The sequence below is a fragment of the Cyprinus carpio genome, unplaced genomic scaffold (genome assembly GCF_018340385.1).
Source record: "Cyprinus carpio isolate SPL01 unplaced genomic scaffold, ASM1834038v1 S000006754, whole genome shotgun sequence".
In the NCBI taxonomy this organism is placed as follows: Eukaryota; Metazoa; Chordata; class Actinopteri; order Cypriniformes; family Cyprinidae; genus Cyprinus; species Cyprinus carpio.
Window position 1 is genome coordinate 39,979 of NW_024879353.1, and position 17,779 is coordinate 57,757.

General features: G+C 33.2%; 1 pseudogene; it reads right to left on the reverse strand.

Moving 5' to 3' along the window:
* Positions 1–1,604: 1,604 nt before the first annotated feature.
* LOC109099200 overlaps positions 1,605–17,779 on the reverse strand; it is a 142,702-nt pseudogene continuing 126,527 nt past the window's right edge.

Consider the following 17,779-nt stretch of genomic DNA (forward strand, 5'->3'; position numbering starts at 1 on the left):
AGCTGACACTCTGTTTGGCCTGTATATTTGACTCGTGATTCATTAAACGGATGATTCTGAAGTCCTGTAACAAGCGTCAGTCATCATACTGTGAATGAATCTTTTACATCATGCCAGCACATATATGTGACGTCACGTTCTCCGGTAAAACCAGGAGATTAATCACGCTTCATTGTTCACCGGCTCGTTCTTTCAGACAGGAGAGAAATCTGTTCAGATCAAGCAGCGTTTAAACAGTCCAAAACAGCTCTAAACAAATCTGTGGCTGGATTTTGATGTGAGAGACAACGGGAGATGAAGTGTTATTATGGACTCTATGTATTTGAGTTAAAAACATCTTAATGCTGGATGTGTTTCATCTTTTGTCTTCTCCAGATGTTAACTGATGGACTGGAGTGCGGTGGATTACTTGTGGATTATTGTGATGTTTTTATCAGCTGTTTAGACTCTCATTCTGACGGCACCCATTCACTGCACATTTTCATTTTTGCATGAACTATTACTTTAAATGACTTCTGAACTTCTTTGACCGTAAGTCAGCTTTTGATGTATTTCGTATTTGGTTTTTAACCATATGCATGAGCAATATTACCATTATGTGTAAATCTATTCAAAAACAGCCCATGCAAAGTTGATTTTAATGCCGATTAATTTCTGTAGAAAGTAAAGTAGTAGTGATTCAATTAGATAACGAGCAGCTTCGACACTTCCAGCGTCACACTTTATTTTCACGTTGGTTTTGCAGGAGGACGCTCACATATATGATGCTTATAAATGGTTGAATCCTAAATGTTGTGCTTCCTTTGACTCGTACATAAAACATCTCATATAAATCAGAGCTTCTTTACATATACAAGTTGTACAGTTAACAAACCGGCGTGTTTCTGCCTGTTTTTAATATTTTCAGCAATGCAAGTGAGACGACGAGAAATAAAGACAGTAAAGTCGGAACATTTCAATGTAAATCAGAAGAAACGAGACACAGCTTCTTGTCAAAACATTTTCATAACACGTTTTTTTTTTTTACAACACTCTTTTTAAAAAGCGTAGATAGGTAGATACCGCCACCGATTTTCACAGTTCGTGTGTAAAAGCTGAGACACATTCTGGATAGAGTAATAAAATATTATTATAATTATGAATATTTTGTATTTTTTCTCTCAGAATGCACATTGTTCGGTATATAAATGACAGAGGCATGACAGTTCGGGATGGAGAGCGTGACATTCGTCCATACATCGTCCTCCAGGAGCCAAACATCGTGGGTTTGATAGAAATGAGTATAAAATAGCCCATCAGAGATGTTAGAAACATGGACGTTTGGTGTCGATGGCCAGGCTAACGGATCGTTTTTTTAACCTGAAGGCACTTCTTTTTTAATGGCAGAAACTCTGTCACTCAACCAGTGCTGGGAACGATGACAAACCAAGATTTTCACCGCCACGGATGCCAAAAAATGCAATGTTCTCCGCTTGGGAACGTGAGCACAGTGTTGTGAAATCAGGCTAGAATAAAGCGAAACAAGGTTCTCTTTTATTTGCGTTTTAAAGCACCAATCCAAACTAAACCCAGAACAAATCAAGAGACGATCAACCAGAAGAAGATGTTTGTACTCCACACAACAACATCTCAAGATGGAAAAAAGGGAAGGGGAATCTTCATTCACAAAACCGGTTTCGCTTCTCTTTCAGTTAAATCCAGATTGCGACGTAGTCGTTGTGCTTCTCAGGTCAGTGTTCAAACCCTCGGTTGGTTCCAGACATTGAGAGAATTTTTTTTAGCATTAGTTATTACTTTTCTGTTTGTGGTTGTTTCGTTCCATGTGGATCCAGTGCTGTGCCTTCTCAGCGATCCGAAAGCATGAATCTTTGGTGATAACATATAGAGGGACATGTCTGGAGTCTTTTCTCACGTGGAGCGTCACCTCAGACCAATGAATACGGTAAAAAAGAGTGTGACGCTCAATGGCCATATACTGGAGACACTGTGTGCAGCCGCTCCTCGGATCGCTGTGGGAAACACACAGAGAAAGAGATTACCACTAACCAGATAACCAGACCAAAACTCACCAGCATGATGCCTGGGACTGCCATGCGTATGCGGGAGTTGTGTTAATTTACGGTAGCCATCGACTTCCATAGTATGGAAAAAACTACTGTGGAAGGCAATGGCTACTGTCAACTGTCTGGTTGTCAACATTCTTTAAAATATATTTTTTTTGTGCTCATCAGAATTTAGAAACTCATACAGGTTTGGAATGTCATAAGGGTGAGTAAATGATGACGAGTTTTCAGTTTTGGGTGAACTGTCCCTTTAAATACTTCCCTGCCATGGACTGAAATTTCTGTCTTTCCGTATTTGAACTGTTATGCACTAGGAGGCGCTATTACACATCTTCTGAAAGAGTATTTAATCTCTGGATCAAAACACAGATTTGAGAGACAGAAACAAGCGATCGATGACGTAAGCAGATGCATACGTAAAATAATGTGATCATCAAACATTAAACAGCATATAAATCAAAACTGGCTTACGTTACAAAATGAAATGTTTGTAATCTGGATGTAATCAACTCTATTCAAGATTGATCTGAATATGATCCAGATTTTTTTTTTAAATGCGATTTTTCCATCTTTTTGTTCAAAAGGTTGTTTTTTGTGAAACTAACATTCAAGTGTTAATTAAAAAAAATAAAAAATAAAATGCATGAAGCTATATATATATATATATATATATATATATATATATATATATATATATTATTATAGCGAGTAAATTTCAAGCAGAATCCACTCATTTGCATACAGGCATGGTTGACAGCTGTTAATGCACAATCATTGTTTTATATAATAAATAAAATGCATTAATACTATTATTACTTTTATTAATTATTAAATTTTTTATAGGCAAATTCAATGGGTGCAGAGTGAGCACCAAACCAAATCTCCAGGTGCTCTCAAGAGAGCCAGACCGAAAAACATATATGCATCCCTGTTCATATTTTCATACAACAAAATATTGCGGGGACAATGAAAGTTTTGTGAAAATGTAAAAAAATGCAGGTGGTGAATGGCAACTTAAAAAAAAAAAAAAAAACGCTGTCGGGGAAAGAGTTAATGCATGCTTGTCTACGTAAACAGCACTCAGAAGCGTCTCTGTGATGTTTTTCACACATACGGTTGCTCATAAATGTCTGAAATGTATTTGTGTGATTCATAATCATCCTCTAGTGCTTATTATTACTGCAGTGTTTGATCATTCTCTAGATATCCACGATCTCACAACCAGATCAATAAAAGAAAACATCTCTTACAGTCAAACGGCTTTGGATAATAATGGAAAACCTGATGCCTAATAAATAATGATTAACACATAACTTCACTTCATGATTACAGCTCTAGTTTGGCTCCAGAAGGAAGGTTTTTCATTTGCTCTCATGTTTCCAGCAGAAGCTTTCACCGTCACTCTTGTCAATTCCAGCCCATTACCTGGCCTCATTTCTGCTTTTCTCCCTGTTTGTTCTTGTGTAATTACGGAGCTCTCCTGGACAAATTGTGCTACATGTAATTACAGCCCGGTTACCATGGAGATGCATGCTTGGTACATACGATTGGACGGAGGGTCAGGACACTCCCCCTCCTCGAGAGTGACATCATCGATGGCAATGTCCCCCTCGATCCCAGGGCCGCGGATGCCCTCGAACATCACCTGTGTGATGGACACAGAACAAACAAAATAAAGCTCATCTCGACAGCATCTTCCATAAGATACAAGAGGTTTGCTATTAGGCTGTTTTCAAAATACAGCATTGCCTCAAGTGCCTTACTGTTTCATACAATGCTTTGTGACTTCTTACAATTACATTAAAACATTACATATGTATTTACATTTACAAAAAGTATAAATACAACGGTAAGATTTTTTGTTGTTGTTGATTTTCAAAGAGTCTCTTCTGTTCACCAAGACTGCATTTATTTGATCAAAAAACAGTAAAATAGTGAAACATTTTTACAATTTAAAACAGCTGTTTTCTATGTCAATCTCTGTTTAACTGTAATTTATGTCTGTGATGTGCAGCTGTATTTTCAGCATCATTACTCCAGTCTTCAGTGTCACATGATCTTCAGAAATCATTCTAATATGAATAAGAAACATTACTGATTATTATCAATGTTGAAAACAGTTGTGCTGCACAATATTTGGGTGGAAACTGTGACACATTTTATTTTTCAGGATTCACAGATGCATAGAAAGATTAAAAGAACAGCATTTATTTGAAATAGAAATCTTTTGTTATATTATAAATGTCTTTAGTGGCACTTTTCATTAATTTAATGTGTCCTTGATTACTAAAAATGTACATTTCCTTCAAAACGCACCCCAAACCTCTCATAAATGCTTTATAAATACTGAATGAATGTGAATTATCCGTACAGTTCGCTCACCTGGAAGGAGGCAGTAGGATGGATGCTAATTTTGGCTTGTCTCCATCGGTCCCCTTGGTTCCCGCTGAGAGACCAGACTGGACCGGCATCTGAAGTCGACTGACCTTTCTGCTTAACAAATGCATTCAGAGTGCCTGCAGGAAAATGCAATCAATTAATTTAACAACTGACCTCCTCAGTGCCGTCCAACAGAAGAGCTGAAAAGCACAAGTCAAACTGTGAATCAGTCCAGGCACAAACACATGCTTGCAGAGGACTGTACTTGGATTCTACCTCCTCGGTTGGTTAATTAACAGTCATGTTTGCTTTGGGTACTTGGGAAAGGTGTGTGGAAATCTTAAGGCAAGACTCGACTCTAGGTTTTTTTATGAACTGGTCAGTTTTGAGGTCTATTTTGCTTCCATAACACGTGTTCTTTCAGGCTAGTGGAAAGAAAACATTTCCATTTCAATTCCAACACATATTTTTAAAGTTTGTTTCTCCATTTCAGCAGCACTTACAAACACCAAAACTTAGAATTTTATTTCTGTCTATATTCTGAAGATTTTTACTGAGGGGTTTGTTTGTATATCATTCACACTGATTTATACAACATTTCCAAAAATGCACATTTAAGCATTTGTTTTAATACATTTTATCTATTTGTGTTTCAATTATAATACATATCTTGTATGTTTTTTTCCTCCCCTTCAGCAAAACTTACATACACCCAAACTTAGAGTTTTATTACTATCTATATTCTGAAGATTTTTACTGTAGGGTTTGTTCATATAACATTCGCTTTTTTTTTTTTTTTTTTTTTTACAACATTTTAGGTGAAAATGTATTTGTTTTCTGTCTGTTGACAGTATTTCCTAATTTATAGAGTGATAAAAAGAGAAATCCAAAATCCCCTTTGTAAAAAACTTTAACTCTAATATGACAACAAAATCAATCTAGAATTTTGAACCAATGATCTCACTAGTGGAAAGAAAACATCCAAAATACACATTGCACTTTATCTATTTGCGCCTATAGGTTTCAATTCCAATACATTTCTTTAAAAGTTTTTTCCTCCGTTTCAGTAACACTTACATACACCAAAACTTAGAGTTTTATTCATGTCTATATTCCAAATGATTTTACTGAAGGGTTGTGCATATATCATTTACTTTATATATACTTAAATATTTATTCCTTAAAGTGAAATTGTATTGTTTTTTCTGACAGTATTTTCTGATTTATGGAGTGAGAAAAAGAGAAATCCAAAATCCCTTCTATAAAAACTGACTGTAATATGTCAACAAAAAACAAGAACAGTTCAACTTTATATTCTGGAAATATATGAAAATTAGTGCATATTTAATTAAGTAAAAACTCATCAACAATTTGTTACAGAAGACGTGTCTCAATGTACTGTGATTAATAAACTGGAAAAGTATGGTGATGTTGATTAGTTTACATTTGACCCTACTCCGAAATAACTGAGAACATTCTCAGAACATTCTCTTAAAGTTATGAACAAATGCTCTTGCAGTAACTTTAAAAGAACATTCATTCACAGCTATCTGATCTTTAATAATATTCTTAGAACGTTAGCATGAAAATGTTTTTTATACATCGTTCACGGAACATTTTTTCCTGAAATGTTTCAGTTGGACTTTCATCCAACATTTTTTTCAATGTTACAAATTGTTTCAGAACATTCAGCGAACATTCCAAAGTAACGTTCCCATAATGTTCGGAAAATGATCAGATGGAATGTTCCCTTAATGTTTGCATAACCAAAACATTTCAGAGACATTTTGAACATTCAGAGAACATTCAGAAATAATGTTTTTATAAATAAAAGGGAATGTTAGCAAAATGTACTTAAACACAATATTTTTTTAACTGTAGTGTATTGCCTTAAACAGGACATTCTTGTCAGGTTTAGGTAGTCAATCTACTCAATCTTCCTGAGTGAAACACTAAAAAGGAATGAAAGGGTTTCTGCTCATGTTAATGTGAGCGACATCCTCTTATCCTCTTAAATCGACTCCTCTTTCATTATATTCCAGCAGACGCTCCGCAGGGAGAAACTGTCTCGTTTAGAGATGAATGAGGTGTTGTGGTGGTTCTGGATGTGACCGAGTCTATCGGCATGAAGAACGAGGCTAGTGAAAGCACTTTGACCGCTGTGACGATGAGTATTTGCCATGAGCTCTGGGATTTAATCCAGTAAACAAATGCAAAGAGAAAGAACTCCACAGGCAAACTTATGTGAGACTCATTAATTAGCTGTAACCTGAGCACAGGTAATGTCGGGCCCACATCTACTGCACACAGATTCACAGCTCACCACATTTTCTGTTTTTATTTGTTTTTGTCTTTTTCACAGCTGTATATTCAACAATACGCAAAACAAATATTGCAGTCTTTATCTGTGCAGGTTCAAAGTGTTCATTAATCTTAAAAACTTTCATAAGTGCAAGTGGCAACAAACTGTGAATTTAAACATGGTACAGTGTGTTAAAAATACTTTTAAAAAGTCAGTGTTTTCATTATAAACTAAATCTATCAAAACTGTTTCTAGTAAATGAAATAAAGCCAAAATAAAATAAAAACCAAAAATGAGATAAAAATACTTAAACTTCAATGTTGCTTTGGCAACTAAGTAAAATAAAATATGTATAAATTACTAAATCGTAATTACTAAATTACTAAAACGGAAATAAAAAAAATATAAAATCTAAATAAAATTATATGAAAAAACCTAATAAAAAAGACAAAAACACAAAATTACTAAAACTCACACTAAAATCAAAATGAAAAAATAAAAATAAAAAAAAGATTAAAAAAATAATAATAATGATAATTTTGCATTGGCAACTAACTGAAAATAAGTTTAATAAAACTAAATTACTAAAATGGAAATAAACTAAATTGAAGCCAAATAGAATCACACACACACATATGCGACACATGCACACATGCACACACACACACACACACACACACACATATATATATATGTATATATATTCTTTTTTTTTTTAAAGACAAATGCAATAATAATAAAACTCTTAAAACTTACACTATTTTCAAAATGAAAATGGAATGAAAATCCTGTTCAGCAATGAAAAAAAAACTAAATTATTAAAATAAACTATCAATCTATTAAAGACTAGGAAAATTGTTAGTGAAATAAAGAACTAAAATAAGATGAAATAAAATAAAAGAGAAAAATAATAAAAAAATAAATAAAAAAAAACAAAAAAAAAAATTTAAAAAAAAAAATTTAAATTTAAAAAAACAAAAAACAAAAAAACAAAAAAAAAAAAAAAAAAAAAAAAATAATAAAAAAAAACAAAAATGAATATAAACAAATTTTAATATAATAATTATACAAAATTATAAATTAACGAAACTAACAAAAAAAAAGTTTTTTTTTTTTTTTTATTCAAAACATTAATAAATACTAAATATTGCTGCTGTGAGTATTATTGACAGCTGAAAGCATCATAAGAATAAGCTAAATAAGGCTGAGTGGGGTTAGATGTCACATGCTCTAATTCTCACTCCAGCAGTATTTCTGAGTTTTCATGTCAATCATGTGACAACATGCCCCACTATAGGGGTCAAAGTGTGTTCAGTAAATGCAAAAAATGGCAGATATTTAACAGATGTCAGAAGAGTTTAGGCTGGAGGAGTGACTGTCAGGGTTTTAGCAGCTGCAGATCTGTGTCAGGTGAAGTGATAATGTGACACATCGCTGTAGTGAGTCAGAGCTCTTACCGATGTGTTTGCCATACATGTGGTAGTAGAAGCTGAAGCAGTACGCCGGCGGGCTGGTGATGCTGTGGGGGTTTTTAGGGGCCACGTTGAACGTGGGGCTGAGGAGACGAGCTGTATCGCCCTCTTTTCGAGGTCTGGACGTCTCAATGTACATGTAGAAACCTGATAACCAAACAAACACAATCATGACACACATACTGTAACAGTAATAGAAACTGCTGTAACACATGGCTAATTCTTCCACAATTTCTCATTACTGTAATGCCAAATAAATAAATAAATACATTCATAAATTAGATTTTTTTAAATATTATACATTTGTAATGTATAATTTTAATATGTAAAATATGTAATGTATAATAAACTATATTTTACATAAACTATATTAAAAACTATATATTAAAAAGTATATAGTAATAATAATTAATACAATTAAATAATAAATAAATTCAATTAATATAATTAATAATAACAAAAAAAAAATAATAATAAAATTTATATATATAAAATTCTTCTTCTTCACCACAAAACAAAAAAAAAACAAACAAAAACATCAAAGAAATATTCGTAAAATACAAAAGAACGTTATAAAATATCTAAAATTTTACTTCAACATACACAAATAATTTTCTATAAAATATATTTCAACATATGCACCAATGTATACAATAATAAGTTAATTTATATGCATTATTTTAGATATTTTTCCCAATTGTAATGTATCTGTTTACAAAAACAAATGGAAATGTAGAAAGAAAATCTAATTTAAAAAAATCAAAGAAAGAATTTGATTTGTTACTGATTCATAATGATTTAATACTGTAAATTAATGATTTATTGCTAGGTATAAACATGAAGCGGGTGTGTTTCATTCCATTGATCTCATTCATTTCTATTATATATGACTGTTCTTCAGATCGACGTGAAATCCCCTCCAGACAGAATCACACAGAGTTTCCGCTCTTGTAATTAAAGTCTCTGTAGGACTCTTAAGAAAATGAAACTCCAGACAGTCTGGAATCATCAGCTGATTAAAGCACATGTTTTATTTACTCATCCCATCATTAAACGCTCGTGTCAATAACAAGCAGCTCGTCGCTTCATCCGCCGAGGGCTTCATCTTGCTTTGGGAATAGACAGCCTCATCTGAATAAAGTCACTCTGAGCACTGCCTGGAACTCAGCAGTTCTGATTGTACAGTACTTCAAGTATCTATATCTATCTCTATCCGTCTATCTATCTATCTATCTATCTATCTATCTATCTATCTATCGTATCTCATCTATCTATTATCTATTCTATTCTATCTATCTAATCTATCTATCTATCTTCCCCTATCTATCTAATCTAATCTATCATCATCTCTGAATTGCTCTTTTCATATGAAAGTGAATGAATGACAATAAAATAAAATTAATTATTAGAAAAATAAATAAAAAAAATTTCATATGAAAGTGAATGAATGACAATAAAATAAAATTAATTATTAGAAAAATAAATTATTTATATATATATATATAATCATTTATATAATTTATATATATTTAGTATTTATAAAAATAATTTTGAAAATATTGTAATATGTAAAAATATATTTAATATATAATATTAATAATTATTATTAATATACACCTGCAAGACTTTATTCTGTGTAACTACAAAATTAGAATTTTCTAAAAGTTTCTAAAATTATTTATATAATCAATTAATATGTAAAAAAAAAAAAAACACATAACTTAATGTCTTCTTAGAAAAAAAATAAATGTCTTCTGTGAAGACCTAACTTGTAATGATCTTCTGTGAAGCACCAAGCTTCTTGGCGGGGTTTGATCGGGGTCAGAACGCCTCGCTACCCTGTTGGAGCTGCTGCGGTCCCCCGCTGCGCGCCCCGTGTGTTGGGTGTGTATTTGGGTGTCGCGTGTGGGCTGCGCTGTGTCTCGTCCAGACCATTCATCGGAAGTCAATCGTTCTGGTCCTGAGTGAACATACAGATGGGATCCTCCTCAAAACTGCAGTGAAACTCTCCTGAGAACAAGCAGAAACAGGGTTAGTTCAATCAGACATCAAACCGTCGTCATCATCATCATCATCAAGGTGATCAGATAATAATAGTGATAATAATAATAATAAAATATAATTATAATTAATATAATTATAAATGTTTAATATGTAATATGTAATATGTATATATATATATATATATATATATAATATAATATATATAGTGTAGTTATAATATAACATTTAAAAATCCATAATGACTTAATTCTTAAAAACCAAATTATGTTTTTTTTTCTGAACTATTTCTGCCAATATGCTTCCACATGACCTGACAGTCACCACTGATAAGCTAACTACTACGAATATTGTAGAAACTTAATAAAAATTTTTCTGTAAAGTTGCTTTGTAATGATTTGTATCGTAAAAAGCGCTATACAAATAAACTTGAATTGAATTGAATTGAATTGAATTCTGTTCTGTACTGAACTAGAAAATAGGAATTTAGCCAGAATCTCTGAAATGCTATTTTCATGCAGTGAAAGTGAACAGATAATAACTATAATAATATAATAATATAATAATATAATATACTCATATATAAATATTTAAATATTGTTTTACAAACAATTAAATAATAATAATAATTATTATTATTATTATATAAATATATACAATCTTATTTTGTACAAATAGAAAATGGGAATTTTGCCAGATTTTCTGAACTGCAATTTAATTTAATTTAATTTAATTTAATTTAATTTAATAAACAAAAATGAAAATGAATGGATTAAGATATATTAAATACTTCTATTTAAAAATATTTATATGTAAAAAAAAATAAATAAAATAAAAGCAACAACAGCATAGATTTAATGCATTTAATCATAATAATCATTATATAAAATATTTTTACTTATATGACTTTATTTGGACTTATCCCTATCCATAACCTAACTAAAAGTGTAGGAATTTATTTAAAATCTGTAAATGACTCTTTATCTAATCAGTGTAGATGCATTATCAGTAACATTACATCGCTTTAGGCTTTGTTTCTCGCACAAATCCTCATATTTTAACACACAGGATTGTTCTGAAGTGTTTTAGGCTGGAAAATGTCTGAGAGACTCTTCATCAGTGCCGGAGCGAGTAAACGACGTCAGGACTGTCATTATAACACAGGACAAGAGTTCAGCATATTGATGAAAAATTAAAAATATTCAATTAAACAACAAAACAAGCAACAATCATCAAAAACTATTCAAAATTTACCATCTCTAACAAATAGAAAAAAAAATAAACAAATACTCACTCAGATAAGGATTGATGGGAACTGTGAAGAGAAAAGATGAAAATATTCATCAGATCAGCAGCTGAATAGCAATAAACACATTACACTTCAGTCAATAACAATCATTCATTATTATAATTCACATTTTCATGACCTTTTTCCAAACTGACCCTAACTGAATTCATTAGAATTCACTAAAATCACTCTTTGAAAAGCAAAATGAACTGAGTTACACCAAACCTAACCTAAATATTAATACGTCTCACACATGACAAAAAAACAAAAAAAATACTAAATTGCAGAAATTGGTAATAAATTTCACAAATAATTACAGAAAAAGAGCAAAAAACATAATTTTGAAGTAGAAACACTGAAATTATATTTTGCTGTAAAACATACTCCAATAATTTTTGTTTTATTTAAAACTCTTCAGATATTTAAAAAAGTATTTAACAACAATTTTTAAACATATTTTTTATTTTAACAAACTGTGAACATTATAAACAGTATTTTCACTTTTTTTTTTTTCACACATTACAAAAGAGACAACCACAACAAAAACAGCAATAAATATATAAATAAATAAATAAATAAAATAAACACGAGAATGTAATAATTAACATGTATTAAACAACTATTTATAAATAATTTTTATTTTATTTTATTTAGCAATATACTGGATCACTACAACACCACAATAAAGGATGCTTTGCAGCTCTGTCTGGTTAATCTTATACTGACCTACAGGCAGAAACTGAAGACAGCTAAACCTGTATCAAGAACTGTTAAAGATGGATTAACAAGCTTGTTTCGACTGCACAGACTGGTGTGTTTTTGAAGTTGCTGCCACTGATCTGGACGAGCTCATGGATTCTGTAACATCACACATCAGTTTCTGTGAGGATATGTGCATCCCCACCAGGACTCATTTACAACAGCTTACAACAACGACAAGCCGTGGTTCACTGCAACACTCATATTGCTGAAATGATAAGGCTTTGTGACTTCCCAGCATGCATTGCTGCATGAATAAATAATGCAGATGCTGTTATAGGGTTATTGTTTTGCTGTTTGCTGGTGTCAAGCATTGAGGTCTAGAGTATCTACAACCACTTAACTCTATATCCTGGATATCTTAGTCTTGTAGGATGCTTTACAAACAAAGACAATGTTGTCCATTGTGGTTTATAACATTTATAACATTTCATTATGTTCTGGATACCATCATTTATAAATTTACTGAGATAAACTGGAATACAGTAAATCCATGTTTGTCATTTTTAAACAGATGTAAAAATGGCAATGTGGTGACTATTTACACATTGTTTTTTTTTTCATCCTGGAAACAGAAAATAATAAATTTGCTCAACAACAGTACTTATTGTTTCAGTTGCTGTAACAAGGATATCTTTATTAGCCAATCAAGACAATCATCATTGCATAAACAAACAAATTTAGGTTGGCTGACAACATCCTGCAGCATCTGGACAAATCGAGGATCCTGACAACTAGTGAGACTCGGGAAATTCATGTCAAACAGCCACACCATCAGCACTGGCGCCCCTCAGGGGTATGTCCTCTCCCCACTGCTCTTCTCCCTGTGCACCTCTACTGACCCCTCTGTCAACCTCCTGAAGTTTGCAGATGACACTACAGTCTCATGATCCCACCCACAAACACGAACATAAATATACTTACAGACAGGAGGTTAAGATATAACAACCTCTAGCTAAACAAAAACAAAAACTAGCTAAACACACTCAAAACTGTGGAGATGACCGTGTACTTCAGGGGAAACTGTAAATGAAGTTGAGTCATTCAGGTTTCTGGGCACCACCATCTCACAGGACCTAAAGTGGGACAATCACATTGACTCTATTGTTAAAAAGGCCCAGCAGAGGTTGTATTTCCTTCATCAGCTGAGGAGCTACTCACACAGTTCTACTCAGCCATAGAGTCTGTTCTGTGCACTTCTATAACTGTCTGGTTTGGCTCAGCTATAAAATCAGATATCAGAATACAGAGAGTTGTTCGGACTGCTGAGAGGATTATTGGTTCCCCCCTACCCACCCTTCAAGAGCTGTATAGACCCAGAGTTAGGAAAAGAGCTCAGAAAATCACTCTGGATCCCTCACATCCAAGTCATCTTCCTTTTTGAACTCTTATCATCTGGCCAGCGCTACAGAGCACCGAACACCAGGACAATCAACATCATGAACAGCTCTCTACTGTCCAATAAAAAGATGTGCAATACCACTTTTGTTTATTTAAAGGGGTCCTATTATGCTTTTTCAACTTTAGTTAGTCTGTAATGTTGCTGGTTGAGCATAAAAAATATCTACAGAGTTACAAAGCTCAAAGTCCACTTCAAAAGGAGATATTTTATTTAACAGAAATTGCTTTTAAAAAACTACAATGAACGACTCGTTTGGACTACAACGAATATTTTTCAGGATTTGTGATATCACAAATATCAACGAATAGAAAGAGACATGGTTGAGCTGCAATAGAGAGAAGGCAACGAGGGTTATCACTATGTCTGAGACACGCTAACTTTCCCAAGGCAGACGAACTTAGAGTGGTTACAATCAACTGGGTTTAAATCACGCTCAAATTGATTTGATTTCGATACAATATTTACCCAGAAGCTCACAGGCAGCTATTGTAAGGGGCATGACATTTCCCGACCAGGAACTGAGTGCTGTCAATCACAACACACACTGGCCCAGCTAACTAACCACAGCACATTTCATATTTCAGAAGGCGGGCCTTCATTTGATACAGGAACGAGCCGTTCATGCCAGACTGGGGATGTAAAATATATGAAAAGTAATGTGTTTTTCGAACAACCTAGTATGAGAGCCTGTTCTAGTACACCCCCAAAACAAAATCAAGACTTTGTAAAAGAGCATAATAGGACCCCTTTAATACTACCCTACATCTTATTCCATGCCTTGTAAATCTATATACCACTATATATATATACACACACACCAAGTTCTGTCATGAAACTCTAGATGGCGCAGGCTGATGGGTCCTTAATGTAAACTGATAATGTTCTTAGGATTAAACGACTTGTCACAAGTTCATTTTGCATTCGCAGCCAATGAGCTTGAGCATTGCAGTGTGCTTTCAGTGTTCCTCTGAAACCCTCCACCTTCCCCAGCTCCACCTGTATAGATCTGCTACAGGATAGTTTATGTGCTATTTGTGCAGCAGCAATATGTCTTAAATACTCACAGAAACATAACCTCTCAAGAACTGGTAATACAAATTACATATACCTGCTATCACCATCAACACAAAAAATATAAAAACTAATCAACAAAAAACAAAAACATCAGTAGCAGATCTATTTCACCAAAACCAAATACATTAACATTGTCATAACCATTACCATGCTTAAATCTCCCGAGAGTTGTCATGATCACGTGTACTGGAAGATTCAGATACCAGAACAAATTCCTTGTATGTGCAAACATACTTGGCAATAAAGCTCTCTCTGATTCTGATTCAAAATACAAATGTTACTCTGAAAAACTTTCAAACATAATAAATTCATTTTACTTGCATAAACTTTTGCTTTCAGATTAAAAAGTGATCAGATTTTTATGCTGTAATGGTTCATCAATAGACGTATATATTCATGCTCAGAAATGGGGAAAAGGCTATATATATATATATAGACACTATTATAACTCCATAGTTAATTTTACAAAAAAAGTATTTTTGACCCTAATGGTGCTCCATACATACCCAGATCAAAATGACCTGAACATGAAACCTGTAGCATCTCAAATAAATAATAAATAAATAAATAAATACATGATGTGTATTTTGAGTGTCTTAAAGCATCTGCACAGTTTCGCTGCCTTACTAAAAACTATGCATTTTTTAGAAATGTTTATGCATCTCTTTCATGTCCAAACCGAATGCGTTTCTAAGGTTAAATCAGGATTTTCTGTGTCCATCAGTCACATAATACTTCAAAAAACATCAATTTTCAAACAGCATTTGATTATGGGCTGCTTTCTGAACTCCAGACCAGACTGATCAGAGATAATGCAGACACCGAGGTCACGTCGATGTTATTTGGTTAAGCCAGAGACGACCCGACCAACAATACTCCACCCGCTTTCATGCTGCAATATGTTTAATAGATGAAAGATTAACAGCTCACCTGGATTCAGAGCTTCTCGAACACAAACACAAGCTGCTCTTCATTAGACCCACAGACAGCAAACAGTTTCAGAACTCAGCTTTACTGAACGTGACCAGAGATCGCTTTTAATGATTGTTAATGACCTCGGTGAATTCATCCATCATCATTCTTTCATAATAGTTTAGTGAAATACAGAAATGGATTATTTGATTATTAATGGATTAAATGGATTATGATTATTTGATGTTCACCAGCGAGAGTCCGGCGGAATTATTAACAACCAACTCTGAGCACTTTTATGAGTTCAATTATTATTAGATCTCAATTTTATCTGACATACACTACTGTTCCAATATTTGGTTTATTTAAATAAATTAATATTTTTATTCATTAAGGATGCATTAAATTGATCAAAAGTGCCAGTAAAGACATTTATAATGTTACAGAAGATTTCTATTTCAAATAAATGCTGTTCTTTTGAACTTTCTGTTCATCTGTGAATCCTGAAAAATAAAACATATCACGGTTTCCACAAAATATTAATGTTTTCAACATTGATGATAATCAGAAATGTTTCTTGAGCAGCAAATCAGAGATTCACATAGAAAACAGAAGATCAAAATACAAATAATACTTCACAAATTTATGCTGAAAATACAGCTGCGCATCACAGAAATAAATTACAGTTTAACAGAGATTCACATAGAAAACAGAAATTTTAAATTGTAATAATATTTAATAATTTTTACTGTATTTTTGATCAAATAAATGCAGCCTTGCTGAACAAAAGAGACTTCTTTCAGAAATATGAATAGATCTTACTGACTGATTTGTTGAAGTTTTAAATAAAACAAAGATTATCAAAGTATGTTAACATTCATCTAACAACATTTTGTGTTTAATTCAATGTTTCTTTGTTATAATTTATGAAATTGACTAGTTCTTTCTGAGTGAAACTGTTTCTGCTCTAAACGTAGTAAAGTAAAGCTGCTCTGCAGTAAATACCGCTGTATGTGACGACTCTGGTGGAGGAGTCTCCCTCTCCGAAGCGTGTGATGGGCGTCAGTCGAACCACGTACGCCTCCTCTCGTATGATAACCTCCATCATATTATTAATCATCACTCCCTCCTTTCTCTGGATGTTTCCCTCCACGGGAATATCCTGCTCCCACCAGCGCTGCTGCCCCGTCTGCAGGAGCGACAGAAACCAGCCTTACTGCACTGACACACACACACACACACACTGACATAAAAGGATCTAAATATGAGTCTGTGCTCTATATCTCCAGTAATGTGTCTCAGTGAGATGAGATGTAAATGATCCAAACATATAATGCAGTGATTGAGAGATGAAGAAATAAAGGCTCCTCAGAAGATGTGAGATGTTCTGGAGGCTTGTGAAAATCATTCCTCCGCTGAGACACAGTGAAAAAGTAAAGCTTCTGGAAACAACGCTCCACAAAAGATCCTGATGTTTAGATTTGAGACTCTAAAACATGATTGATGGAGAATCAAGTAAAGCTGAGCTGCTTCAGTCCAGTAAGAGTTCATCTGGAGATATGTGACCCTGGAGCACAAAATTTTTCGAGTTCTGAATAAATAATCTCTCCATTGATGTGTGGTTTGTTAGGAGGACAATATTTGTCTGAGATACAACTATTTGAAAATCTGGAATCTGAGGGAGCAAAAAATATTGAGAAAATCATCTTTAAAGTTGCCCAAATGCAGACGTTCCTTATGCAATGGCATATTACTCAAATATCAAAAATTAGGTTTTGAGTATATTTTACGGTAGTAAATTTACAAAACTCTTTCATTTGAACATGATCTTTACTTTAATACCTTAATGATTCCTAATGATTTTTTGGTATGAAAGAAAAATCAATAATTTTGACCCATACAATGTATTGTTGTCTATTGCTACAAATATACTCCAGCGACTTAAGACTGTTTTTGTGCTCCAGGGTCACATATTACTGCAGTTATTCTGACATTTAGCTCCAGCTGAAGCTAGACGTTTCTACAATTACACTAAAAGAGCTTTGACTGGATAAAAAACTCAATCAGAGAAAAAATACATGAAACAGACCGAGAATTAAGATCAATCATATACATACAAACAAATAT